General features: G+C 39.4%; 1 pseudogene; it reads right to left on the minus strand.

Moving 5' to 3' along the window:
• Positions 1–1,689: 1,689 nt before the first annotated feature.
• On the minus strand, positions 1,690–1,807 carry LOC124724093 (annotated as a pseudogene).
• Positions 1,808–13,782: the final 11,975 nt, after the last annotated feature.

Genomic DNA, 13,782 nt, shown 5'->3' on the forward strand with positions numbered 1-13,782 from the left:
AAAATGTAGACTGGCAATGGCAAGGAAAGCTTTTCTAAGAAGAGACATTTGTTAACATCGAGTATTGATTTAAGTGTCAGGAAGTCGTTTCTGAAAGTATTTGTATGGAGTGTAGCCATGTATGGAAGTGAAACATGGACGATAAATAGTTTAGATAAGAACAGCATAGAAGATTTTGAAATGTGGTGCTACAGAAGAATGCTGAAGATTAGATGGGTAGATCACATAACTAATGAGGAGGTATTGAATAGAATTGGGGATAAGAAGAGTTTGTGGCACAACTTCACTAGAAGAAGGGATCGGTTGGTAGGACATGTTCTGAGGCATCAAGGAATCACCAATTTAGTACTGGAGGGCAGCGTGGAGGGTAAAAATCGTAGAGGGAGACCAAGAGATGAATACACTAAGCAGATTCAGAAGGATGTAGGCTGCAGTAGGTACTGGGAGATGAAGAAGCTTGCACAAGATAGAGTAGCATGGAGAGCTGCATCAAACCAGTCTTAGAACTGAAGACCACAACAACAACAAACAAAAAACTTTCAGTCCCTTTTAACGTTCTCTGGCACTAATATATCTGACTGATCTTTTATTCCATTGTTCGAAACATTTTTGAAAATTCCTCTTCTGTGATAGCACACAATGATTTTATCGTTTCCTTTTCCTGCGCCTCAAGAACGTGGGTAAAACTCTTTCCTTTCCTTTCTCATTCCATTCGGGGAAATAAAAGAGGAGCGAGGCCGGGTGAATAGGGGGACGGGGGGTGAGGAGCACGGATCATGCCATTTTTAGTCAAAAACTGGCGCACAGACAGGGCTGTGTCAGCCAGTTGGTTATCGATGTGGAAAAATCAGTCATCCGACTGCCACAAATCTGGCCTCTGCCACCAAAAATTACTGCGTAAACATCCAGGTGGACGACTCCTCTCACATCGAAAAAAGTAATCAGCGTTGTTTTGACGTTTAATTTCACTTGAGGAGCTTTTTTCGGGATGGGTGAAGTCCCCTCCTGGTTTCTTCATTGTTTTGTTTGCGATCACTAACGCCAAATCATTAATTATTCTCTATGAAGACCTGGGGAAAAGTCTGGATCATTTCGGAGCTCTTGTGTCAGAGCACACCTGCTTAACACACGATGTTGTGTATGTTCCGTATTAGGCAGTCGAGGAACGAACTCTAACGCATCCAGACAGTTCCGAAACTTCTTTAGCGGTCCGGCACCTATCTTTCAGAACGATTTCGCGAACTGTTTCAACATTTGCATCGGTTCGAACTGTGGAAGGACGATCAGAGCGAAATTCGTCTTCAGTTGACATTTCACCACTTTTGAAACGGGAAAACCACTAAAAAACTTGAGATTTCCTCATAGAATCATCCGAATAGGACCTTCTTTATCGATGACGCTGTGAAACTCGGTATTGCACAGTGCAGTAGACAGTGCTACAATGAGTGACGTAACAATACGTGGCTTGCACTTCCAACACACAAAACTAACACTATAAAAAATAGCACTCCGTCTTCAGGCCACGAGTGGCCTACCGGGACCATCCTCAGTGAAGGATGCGGATAGGAGGGGCGTGGGGTCAGCACACCGCTCTCCCGTTCGTTATGATGGTATTCTTGACCGAAGCCGCTGCTATTCGGTCGAGTAGCTCCTCAATTGGCATCACGAGGCTGAGTGCACTCCCAAAAATGGCAACAGCGCATGGCGGCCTGGATGGTCACCCATCCAAGTGCCAACCACGCCCGACAGCGCTTAAATTCGGCGATCTCACGGGAACCGGTGCATCCACTGCGGCAAGGCCGTTGACCAACACTATAAAGATTCTATACAAAAACATAAATTGAATTTTGAAACAAGAAATAACCAGAAAGTTTCTGTGGAAACACCCTGAGATTCTACATACGTAAACCAAGTAAGTAAGTTCGAGCACTAAGCAATACACACGCGAATGTAACACTGCTCTATAAGAATGTGACTGTCTGACGAGAAATGTTATTTAAACTCAATTTTACCGAAACGAAACTTGATAATTAGTTTTGAAATGCACCAGCTAACTATGAATGATCTTATTGTCATGATTGTGATCTAAAACCGGCTCTAAAATTTTTCGTAGCTTACCTGTGCCAACTGAAACTCCGTATCACTCGAAGTGATGAACATAAAAAATGCAATGCAGATGCAAACCAGATAAATAAAAGAAAATCCTTGCGCAGTGCAATATATGGAGGTGCAACTATTCCAAGCACATTAAACTTCTGTTATACTTTTGTGCAACTGCGTTCCGCTCAGTGCAATGCGGCGACACACAACTGAAAATCCAAATTTTCTTCAGGAGTCGGTGGAAGCTATTGCATCCACTAAATGATGCAAAAGAGACTAACATTCAAAAACTATACTGAAATTTCGATACCTTCGATAAAAATTTCAACCATCTTTACAAAACTAATTTCTTATTACAGGCATGATTCTGTCATGAATTATAATTACTGAAACGGCAAATCCATAACGTCTTAGTGAAAGCCGTGTGAACAGGTAACTTTCCTTTTTCACGTCTGATCAATAAAACTAAGCAACCCGACCCAATAAAGAAAAATCACACTACAATGTTTCACTTTCCTAGACACTCATAAATTGCACGCAGACAAGCAAAGCAGCAACAACATTACCTAAAAATCATCGCACTTTTCATATTAACCATTACCAAACCATACTTCGAAAATCCAACATCCTCTGTATCTTTATCACAGTTCTCTGCAAGCTATTTCCACACCGCTCGGTAGTGTGACCAACACCCGACTCCCTCACTGCTCACAGAATGTCACACGAACGACAATGCTATTGACAACCAAAGATCATACTGGTTGTAATCAGAGGAAGACTACCGTTTGAAAAATGACTAGTATACAAATATCAGGTATTACACATCGAATGAAAATCTAGACTTCACATCACATTCCTAGAAACCTCACTATTGCTATGAATCACAAACACAGGTCTTAACACTGCAGTCTACTGGATAAAATGTGTGTGAAAGTTTACTGCGCCTATACAATGAGCAGGCGCGCACCAAGCTGATTGCCCTATAAAAGCGCAACGAGCAGTTATGCACTCAATTACTAATCTTGATACTACAGGAATATTTGTTGCTTTACGTTTGTATCCATATCACAGGAAACAGACACTCTCTTATCAGACAGTGAGCGCCTGTTACCGCACAATGTGCTGAAAATAGTGAGTACTGACCTCACGTGAATACCAGTTGGTCGCTTAAAAACTTCCATTTCTGTTTATCTGAAAATTATTCTTGATGTATCAAGGCATGAACTGAATGGACACGATTAATCTGCTCGTAAGAATGATCAGCATAACATAGACCTTCTGTAGCTCTGCTCTGTGACTCGTAGACCTGGCATGGGGCAAAACATATTCTGAGAGATGAAATGTAAAGCATATTTTATGTATCTACAAGGTTCCCGAGAAGTCCCCATGCCTTTCTTGACTTTCTACAGTTGGGAAAATAAATAGTTGCGTCATTGGTGTCTCTGCTTTGTTGTTGACGAAAAGCACTTGAGCCAATACGCGAGCTGATATCGATTCCTGTACTTGCGGAAACTCTTCGTCTAACGTTGCTTCGCTACCGTTTCATTGGCGTCTGGTGCGGTGACGCCTTGATGGCTCGAGGAGAGATTTAAGCACACGCGCAGCTCATACCTGATGTGCTGGGGTTTGGCTACTTCTCTAGAGCCTCGCGTGATGTTGCGGTTTGTGCCTGGGAGCCGAGATAGTCGCCTATCGAGTCTGTACAGCTGATGTTAACATCACGGACCAAATCTTCACCTAACAGAGACTTGCAACTTCCTCCTGGTTGTGCAGTGACGGCCATATTCTGGAGTTGGCCTTTGCTTGTGTCCCTGCCGCCTTTGATGGTATACGAAGCCACATACACGGTCCATGATTTGCTTTAGCCTCATACAGAAACGACAGGGAGCACCATTTCTTCTTGGGTGACGGTAAGGATTTGCGAGGCAACACCTCCAATGTGCAGTCATTTCTGGGTGTCGTTTGTTATTTTGACATTAAACTGATGAGTTCGTTATCCCGGCCGCATTTGACCTTTATGTGGGTCAGCATCCTAGCCATAAGAACCTGTCTAAGTCAAATAATTGTTTAATTTTAAGAGGGCATCAATTTCAGAAGGCGTATGTGTCCTCTAAATTAAGTTTTAGTCTCCACTATTCCTTATTTTTTGGTACTGGTTGGCCAAATGGACTTAGTTGTATACCTTAATCTTTCCGTCGTGAGTGGAGGTTGGCGTACTGCCTGTCAAAAATGGCTCTCAGCACTATGGGACCTAACTTCTGAGGTCATCAGTCCCCGAGAACTTAGAACTACTTAAACCTAACTAACCTAAGGACATCACACATATCCATGCCAGAGGCAGGATTCGAACCAGCGACCGTAGCGATCGCGCGGTTCCAGACTGTAGCGCCTAGAACTGCTCGGCCACCCCGGCCGGCACTGCCTGTCATTCACTTGCTGCGTACGTTGTAATGGGTAATTTGGTGTTCTATTTAATGTTGTTGTTGTGGTGTGTAAGTGTTATTGTAAAACATATGAAAATGTGGCAGCAAGAATAACAGTGTTATTTGAAAGAAATAAATAAACTCTGATAATTCTTTTATTTATGTGCTACTGAGCCCGACTATAACGAGTTTAAATAATTCCATATTTGGCATTAAAATGCATGCACCAAATAACTAATATATCACACCACCACCTCTGCCTATACCATCACTGGTGTCATAAATATTTCTATTTAAAGTCACTGATGAATTAGTTTTGGAAAAATTAATCTTATGCACCAGCCATAAAATTATTTCATTATGTAAAGTCTAAGATTGTTCTACTGAATATTATCTTCGCTTTTACAATAGAAAAATAATAAATTGATGTGGGTTCTTGTCCTTGGAGTTCAAATATTGTAATATCGATCGAAAGAATTAGTGTCTGATTATTTCTGCACTTTAAAATTTCCGCTCCATACGCTCACGTAATGGCGGCAAACAAAGCACAGTCTGGACTGCTGCGGACACAAAACTTAAGACATTCATAGTTGGTTATTTAGTTACAAATAAAAGTCTGTGCACTAGAATTCCATTTAGTATATTTGACGTTATATTTTTCCTTTGACCGCTTATGACTACCTTTTACAATATTTTAAAGAACAGACCTCAGCTTGTCTTCGATCTCATCCGCTTCATACAACATAGAGAAGAAGAACATAAGAAGGAAGAATTCCACAGACAATACAAAGCCAATACACTCTTTTAGTGGTATTATGTTTTGTTATGTGGTTATTCTTTGTAGGAAACTGGTTATAAAATAATAAAACATATTGCCATTATTTCACAATATGATTATAAGTCTTTCCTCAGTTAAAAGTCACTTTTGGAAAAACACTCGCTAATTCACAAGTCTCGAGCACTGTCCCATACACTGGCGACACAAAATATTCGCGTTGACATTACAATGTTTAATTTGTACTTATTTGTTACTTATTTGTTTTACAGTCTGCTCCGTCTACTTTACAGACGTGTATATTATTTCAAGTTTCGGGCGCCTGTTACTGCATGTTACAAAAACTGATAAAAAGGAATAAATAATTTCTTTGAAAACCCCGCCAGAGCCAGGCTCTGTCTGTCACAAGCCAGAACAAAGGGGGAGTGATAGAGGAGTAACACCTCTTTAAAAAACATTGGGGTCAGCTGGCCCGGCTGATAGTACAGTGTGAGGGCCCCTACCAGGGTGGCGATGAAGATGTTCAACGGTTTTGAAGGCGGAAGACGACAACCATGTCCCAATGGTGGAAAAAGCGGATGAACGGTCTTCATTTAGCAGCGTCTGTTCTTCAGAGAAGTGGCTGGGAAGGGCATCAAACTCCAGAGGGGCGGCCTAATAATTTCTCAACATCCGGGGCTTACAAACTCGGTTCTATTACCGGGAAGGTTCGTTCCGACCACCTCTACTTTGAACAACCAAGCAACATCGAATGTCATCAGAAAAAGGACACTACCCCAGGTAGTACCTCCTTGAGGGAGTCTACCACCCTTAAGAGTGCAACCAGGCCTATGGATTCTGGGGAGCCTGAACCTAGATGCTTTGAAGACACGACTATGCATACAAAATTCAAGAAGAAACAGAATTACTATTTTGGTACTTTGAACATCAATTCATTATTGATAGTTGGAAAACAAAAAGTTGACGATGATGATGGACAAACATGACATAATCATTCAAGAAACCAGATACCTAGATGAAGACACAATGGACATTGAGGGTTACAGGATTTATAAAGGCAAAAGGGCAGTCAAAATAGGTAAGAACATGCCTGTACTTGGCACAGATTTTGTTGTTCGTAAGAAGGTTGTCAGTTCAATCGTGGAGTTCTTCAGCTCTTCTGAGAGACTTTCTATCCTAACACTCAGCTGTGGTGACACACTGATCAATGCGCATGCACCAATCAACAAAGACAACAGACGTAATCCCGAGAAATTTGAACAGTTCTGGGACCTTCTTGAAGAACAGTTAGAGAAAATACGATCTAAGAACATAAAGACCCTATTAGGTGACTTTAACGCTCAGCTGGGAATAGAACAGCAATTCAGATCAACAATTGGAAAGTATCCTGCTCTCAAGATGACTAACACAAATGGTATAAGACTCACCAATCTGTGTCGATCCTTCAATCTTCAGATAACGTCAACATTTTACTAACACAAGCCAAGTGAAACGTCCCCTTAGAAAAATTATACATGACTGTGCTTAAACTGACACAATATTTTTTAGCGCAACACAATCTGACTTTCAATAATCCCTACAAAAGAATGGCCCTGACTAACATTAACCTATACCTTTCACAAATCACTTACCTCACAAAAATCTTCGTTACTCAAGCTACTGCAATACAGCAAGCGCCACTACTGCCAGCTAAATAAAAGATTCAAATTACTGAAGGCACTAACTGCTGATAGGCATAGTTAGCAAATGAAAGATTTTGATAGAGAACAAACAATGTATTTACCTTAATAGTGTTCAAAAGTCATAATATATATATCAGTTCATGATATCCAGCCTTACAAATTTACTGTCTCTGTCCAGATCATCCGCTATCAAAACTCCGCCATCTCACTCCCCACATCCACCACTGCTGGCGGCACACCTCCAACTGCGCAATAACTTATATCTAAACATGACAAAGCTCAAGCAGAAAAAATAGTACACTAAAGACAACAATGCAGATAAGGGAAATGTCTATTCACATCTTAATATCTACGTCATTAAAGTGGTGCACCACAAGAAGTTATTCTACCAAAAAAATTACCAAGTAGTTGAAAAGAAAATTATGTATGCAATAACTGTTATTAATCCCTTCTTACTGTTCTTTCCTTTCCAAGTGCTCCTTTTTCAAAGAATGTGGATCGTAAAATTATTATTTAATAGATCTGTTGGCAGAAAGTGTTCACATTAGCAAATGCATTTTATTTTATTTTATAAAACCAATGCTGCAACACAGCTGGAAACCAGATATCAAATGAAATAAGCAACTATGAAAAGCAAAGCATAAAAATATCATTCAATAGTCATGTGACATTTCATAAGTTAGTAGAAATTCTCTCAACTCTCGTAGAAAGACACTCGTCATAATCAGGTGTGCAGATGTAAGAATATTTCCCATCAGTTTATAAGCATTTCAGTAAGTAGCACAAAGTACGCGCTCCACAATATAATCATATGTTTCCAAGTAATGAGCGTGTCATATTTGCGATGGTTTCTACAAAGGAATGTCAATAGCGAGGTTAATGGTCTCTCTTTTTTTTTCTCCACCTGTGCCTTTGAAAGGCACACACTAATGGCTTTTTTTCTCAGACGACTATCTCTCATCTGGGCGCCAAAAACGCTTATTGTCGTGATGAAGAAAGTACTGTACTGTAACGTATTGTTGTGCTACGGAAAAGGCTGTCTCAGAATAATACAGAAAAACTGTGCAGATATAAAAGATACACCGCAAAAGCAACAATGTAAATTGTCACTCATTAGTTGCGTCGTGATATAATCGTGTAGCTGTCACATAAGATAACCACTGTGTCATCTGGTATCTCTCAGACAGTACTTTAAATCCAGAATGTATTTTCAAGTAAACCCAAAATCTTGCATTAAAATCTCATTAGCAGTACCTGTATATGTTCTAAGTATGTAAGCCTTATAGTCGTTACGTAATCGTGCAACTAAAAGCAAGAATGTACACACACAATAACACTGTGTCGTCTGTTCACTATAACAATGCATTCGTAATTACTGTCTAAATATGTTCCCTAGGTTCTAGACTGGATAGTTTATTTTAAAACATAGTTGCATGTTAACAGTTTCTAAGTGTGACAAAGAGTGCTAGTAATGTGAAGTGAGAAATTTTATAGTAAAGACTAAATTAAAAAAAAAAAAAACAGATTATCTCTCAATAAACGGTTTCACATGTGAAATGTGGTGCAATCCTTTACTCTTCCTAGTACGCAGAGTTTCAACTTCAATGCAGCTTTCATGTGTTATACGTCGGATTCTGTTAGGTCCATTGTAAATCAGAAAGAATTTGTGACTCAAGTGTTTCTTCTTATGTGACAATGAATGAGCTTTAATGAGAACTTTCTGACCAATATATAATTTCTTTGCATTTGCTTTAACGTGTAGTTTTCTCCTTTTGTCTGCTGCAGATTTTATATTTTTAATAGCCAAATCAATTATGTCTTTCTGTCGAAGTTTACGTGTATTCGGGAAAGGTACAAGCTCTCTGATTCTGTTCGGTGGTTCTTCATTCTTCAGTACAAGAATTGGTGGTAAAGCAGTGGAGCCATGAGGCATTTCATTCAGCACGTTTTGAAATAAGTGTAAATATCTGTCCCAATGCTGATGCTTTCTGTGACAATAAAGTCTGCAAAGTTTATTGATTTCGTTCATAATCCGTTCAGACGGGTTACAGTGTGGTGAGTACAATGAAATAAAAATAGGTTTGATTTTATGATCCCGAAGCATGCGTGACCAAACAGCAGACCTGAATTGTGGTCCGTTATCTGAAATGACTTTACTAACGTGTCCAACTTCCGTAAGAAATTTTTAACAAAGGCGTTGGATACAGACCGTCCAGTGGCTTTACGTAACGGAGTGAAAGAAACAAATTTTGAGGTAAGTTCAACAGCGACTAGAACGCACGAAAATCCATTTGATGTTCTGACAAGGGGTCCCAAGAGATCAACAGCAGCAAATTCTTTTAATTTAGAAGGAATGATAGGAAACAATGGAGCACGATGTGAGATAGTAGATGGTTTCGCCTTTTGACAAAGTTTACAAATAGACAAGACTCTTCGAATTCTCTTTTCCATATTGTTAAAATAACAAGTCGTTCGAAGAATATGATAACATTTTCGTGGACCAAAATGTGCGTAGCTGAAATGAATGTACCAAATGAGCTTATTAACAGAATCGTCTGGAATGCAAAGTACCCATAGCTTGTCATCAACAGTGCAGCGTTTGAAGAGTATGTTGTTTCCAACCAGATAATAATGCTGAATCTGTGTGTGTGTCTTTTCATGCCATTTGCTCTTGATGTCTTTCCAAATCGGATCTTTATCTTGTTCATGAGCAATGTCCTTTAAAGATGTGGTGATCAAGTTTTATAAGGCGACTTTCTGAATGTAAAGAATACTGAAATTTTTCTCGAGGTTGCCTTCTGTGTTACTTTTCTCAAGCCCAGCCGGTGCGCGTGACAGTGCGTCCGCAACAATGTTCTCCTTGCCGGGAATGTAGACTATTGTGAAGCGGAATTCCTGCAGAAACAATGCCCAACGTTTTAACCTGTAATGATTTAATTTTGAAGACATAAAAAATTGTAATGCACGATGATCACTGTATACTTTTACGTGCTTGCCAGAAAGGAAGAATCGGAATTTGTTAAATGCCCAAACGATAGCTAAAGCTTCTAATTCAGTAACGGAATAATTTTTTTCAGATTTTGTTAGCACTCGGCTAGCAAAACCAATGGTTTTCTGAACAGTAGTGTCATTTTCTATGGCTTCTTGAAATAAATGGGCACCAAGACCGACTTTAGAAGAATCCGTGCTAAGGCAGAAATCTTGTGACAGATCTGGATGAGCTAGTATTGGTGCGTTAAGTAGCGATTCTTTCAAAGAATTGAATTCCAACTGTGCTTGTCCGTCCCAGTTCCAAATAGTATTTTTTCCAGTGAGAGAACAAAGTTTTGGTGTACCTAGAATTTACATGTTCAGAAAACGATGGTAAAAATTTACGAGACCTAGAAAACTGCGGACTTGTTTTTTTGTGGATGGAACTAGAATGGCTCTGAATGCTTCTAACTTTTCAGGATCCGGCTGAATGCCTTCAGAAGAAATATGTCCCAAAAACCTTACCTTTGACCTACCGAATTCAGACTTTTCCAAATTAACTGTAATTCCAGATTCTGCAAAAATACGTAACAAACTGTTGAGGATGCGATTATGTTGGTCCCATGAGGCTTCTGCTATTAGAATATCATCCACATATAAGGTGATGTGACGTTTTAAGAAATCAGGTAATATGGAATTTAGCCCGCGAATAAACGCTGCCGAAGAAATGTTCAAACCAAAAGGAAGTTTCCGAAATTGATAACAAACGCCGAAACAAAGAAAAGCTGTGTATTTTCTACATTCTGGATGAAGTTCGATCTGATAAAAGCTGTATCTGTGATCAATAGAAGACAACACTTTTACACCATTAAAATTTTGAAGAAGTTCTTCCATCGTTTGCGGCCTGTCTGTTTCAGGAATAATGATAGTATTGATTTGTCTCGAATCTAAGACAAGTCTGATCGATCCATTTTTATTCTCAACAACATGTAATGGATTGTTGAATGAGCTTACCGCAAGCTCAATAATGCTCTCGTCAAGCATAGATTGTGTTTCTGTTCTAACACAGTCCCTATAATGTGCTGGAATTACGTATGGTCTAACACAAAATTTAGTATGCTCACGAACACGAAATTGGTATTGAAATCCCTTGATTGTTCCTGTTTTGTGAGTAAAAACTGTGGAATGTGCTTGTAAAATCTCAAAAAAGTCCTGCCTATCAGTGTCATTACAATACTCAATTGTTTGAATTTTATTCTGAATTAACTCATTAGTTTCAAATGTGCCGTCGATATCATCCCTGTCAGTACTTGCAGAGTGATTTTTAGTGTCTAGTTCCGTAGAAAATTCCGAACTATTGTCCAACAGAAGGTAAAGCCGATTAATTTCCTCATCATGGTTTGAGAGCCAATCTTCAAATTTCAAAGCTATTGACTTACCCTCTTTCTCTAAACTTATTTCAGCATCGTGAAAGTTTAAGATTGCTTTGTATTCATTCAAAAAGTCTACTCCCAATATAATTTCCGTCGACAATAATGGAACAGTAAGAAAGTTCATAGAGAAGCTGTGGCTCTGACAAAAGAATTCTAAGTTGGTTTGTTGACGTACATCCAACGATTGCACCTTGTAATTTAATCTTACGTAATGGAAGTGTGGGACAATCGTTCGATTTGTTGCATTTGCTAAAGGCTGTTTCGCTAATTACTGAATGGGACTGCCAGAGTCAAGTACTGCCGTAAATTTTACGTCATTTACTGTAATGTGAATCACAGGATATGCAATGTTGTTATGTTTTACGTCGTGTTCCTGGAGTAAGATGTCCCTAATGTCTTCCACTTTTACGTAATTACTAGCTACGGCAGCTGCGTCGTCAGTTTCATAAATAAGTTTTGTGGCTGCCAGCGGTATGAGTCATTGCCTATTGTCTCTTTGTTGGCGCGCGTCGTTATTGGAATTTGGAGACCTAACTTCTACAAATTCACCTTGTCAAGAGGACCCTGCCCTGTTTGAATCCTGTCAGTTCTGATGCAATTCAGGTCTGTCGTTACGATCATATCGTTTGTCGTCATGTCGGTAGATTCCATAGTTTCTTTCTTGTCGGTCACGTGGTGGAGAATTTCTCCCTGAATCGTAACTGCGCGCTGGACCGTTGCGTCTGAAGTTATTCTGTCTCCCTTGATAATAATTACTTTAGTTCCCATATTGTCTGTTTCTCTGATTGTCTCAGTGATAGTCATTACTGGGGAGAGGTGACCTTTCCCTGTAATTATTACTACTCTGCCAACGGTTGTCATACGTGTGGTGTCTGTTTTGGTCACGATTTACGTTGTAAGAATAGCCTTGTCGTATCCATTTATTATTTCTATCATCGCGGAATTGTGACGGATGTGACCTGTAATTGTTGTGCTCCTGTTTTCGCGTTCCGCGATTGTCAGTGTCAATTTACAATTCTTGCAACAGTCCCTGAAAAGCTTCAATGTCGTCTTTGCAACGTCCTGCCAAAACAATGTGTCGTAAATGTTCAGGCAATTTGATTAAGCAAATGCAGATGAGTTCTGAGGGGCTGTATGGGTTTGACAGGTACTGATTCTTGTGCAACATGTCTTCAAAATATTACACAAGACTGGAAAATTCAGATTGTTCGAAATGTTTCATCATTATGATGCTATGTTTTACTCGGTCTTGTGTAGCTTGAGACCAATATGCTGAGAGGAAGGCATGATAAAATTCTCCTTCACTGTGACAATTGTGAATGACTGATCGCATTCTTACAGCTGGTTCATTCTCTAAATACCCACACATAAATTCTAATCTGTGCTCTAATGACCAGTTGGGAGAAAAGCAGTGAGAGAATTGATGAAGCCACGCTTGTGGATGAATGTCGTTGCCACAATTCTTAAATGTTTTGAATTTACGTGTAGTAATGAACAGCTTATAGTCAAAATCATCGTGTCGGCGAGTCGCATGTCGGTCATTGTTACGTCGTGTCGGCAGTTCCATCTCAAAAGTCGGTACACCTTGCCAATTTCTTTCATAATTTCCGAAATGCCCTGTGTTATTATTTTGTGACTTTTCCGTATTTCTATGTCCCTCTTCCTGTATTGGGGCGCGAGTGTCCTCTGAAATACGTAATTCTTGTATTACTTGTGCCAACTGATCTTGTACTTCCCGAATTTCTCTTTTGTGTTGCGTATTAATTTGATTCTGATTTTGTTTAAATTTCTTAATTTGTTCATACTCTTCTGTGTCAGTGAAGGCTATGTGTCTTGTGTCATTCAGATCATCATCTACCTTTGTAGATAAGTTAGTGAACTGATCCGAAAGTTCAGCTACTTTCTCCGATAATGAACTGATTTCCTCAGTGTGTTTTCCTAAACCAAGTTTCAGAGTGTCCATTTGTGTTGAAATCGTATCTACTGTGTCCTTTAAGTTTGCCTGAGTTTTTGCAAGTTGTGTAACCGAATCGGTAGATGCAACTGAGTCAATTTTAGCTTGCAGGGTGTCGTGATTTTCATGAACAATAGTTTGCAGTTCCTTTTGGCTGCTTCGTGATTCTGTAATGCATTTTCATGCCGCGAAAAAATAGGTTGGAAACGCTCACAAATTTGTGTTTTCACGTCATTACAGACTTTTTGACATTTCGATTCGATTTTATGTAACTCAGTAGTTAAATCTTCACGTGTTTGTTCAAGCGTGGTGTCTAACTTTTGAAAATTTTTTGTTCCATTGCGTCTAACTGTTGCTGTGTTTGTCTCTGGTGTTGTTCCATTGTGTCTAACTTTTGAAGATTTTGTTCCATTGTGTCTAACCTTTGAAGATTTTGTTCCATTGT

The sequence above is a fragment of the Schistocerca piceifrons genome, chromosome 1 (assembly GCF_021461385.2).
Source record: "Schistocerca piceifrons isolate TAMUIC-IGC-003096 chromosome 1, iqSchPice1.1, whole genome shotgun sequence".
Taxonomy (NCBI): domain Eukaryota; kingdom Metazoa; phylum Arthropoda; class Insecta; order Orthoptera; family Acrididae; genus Schistocerca; species Schistocerca piceifrons.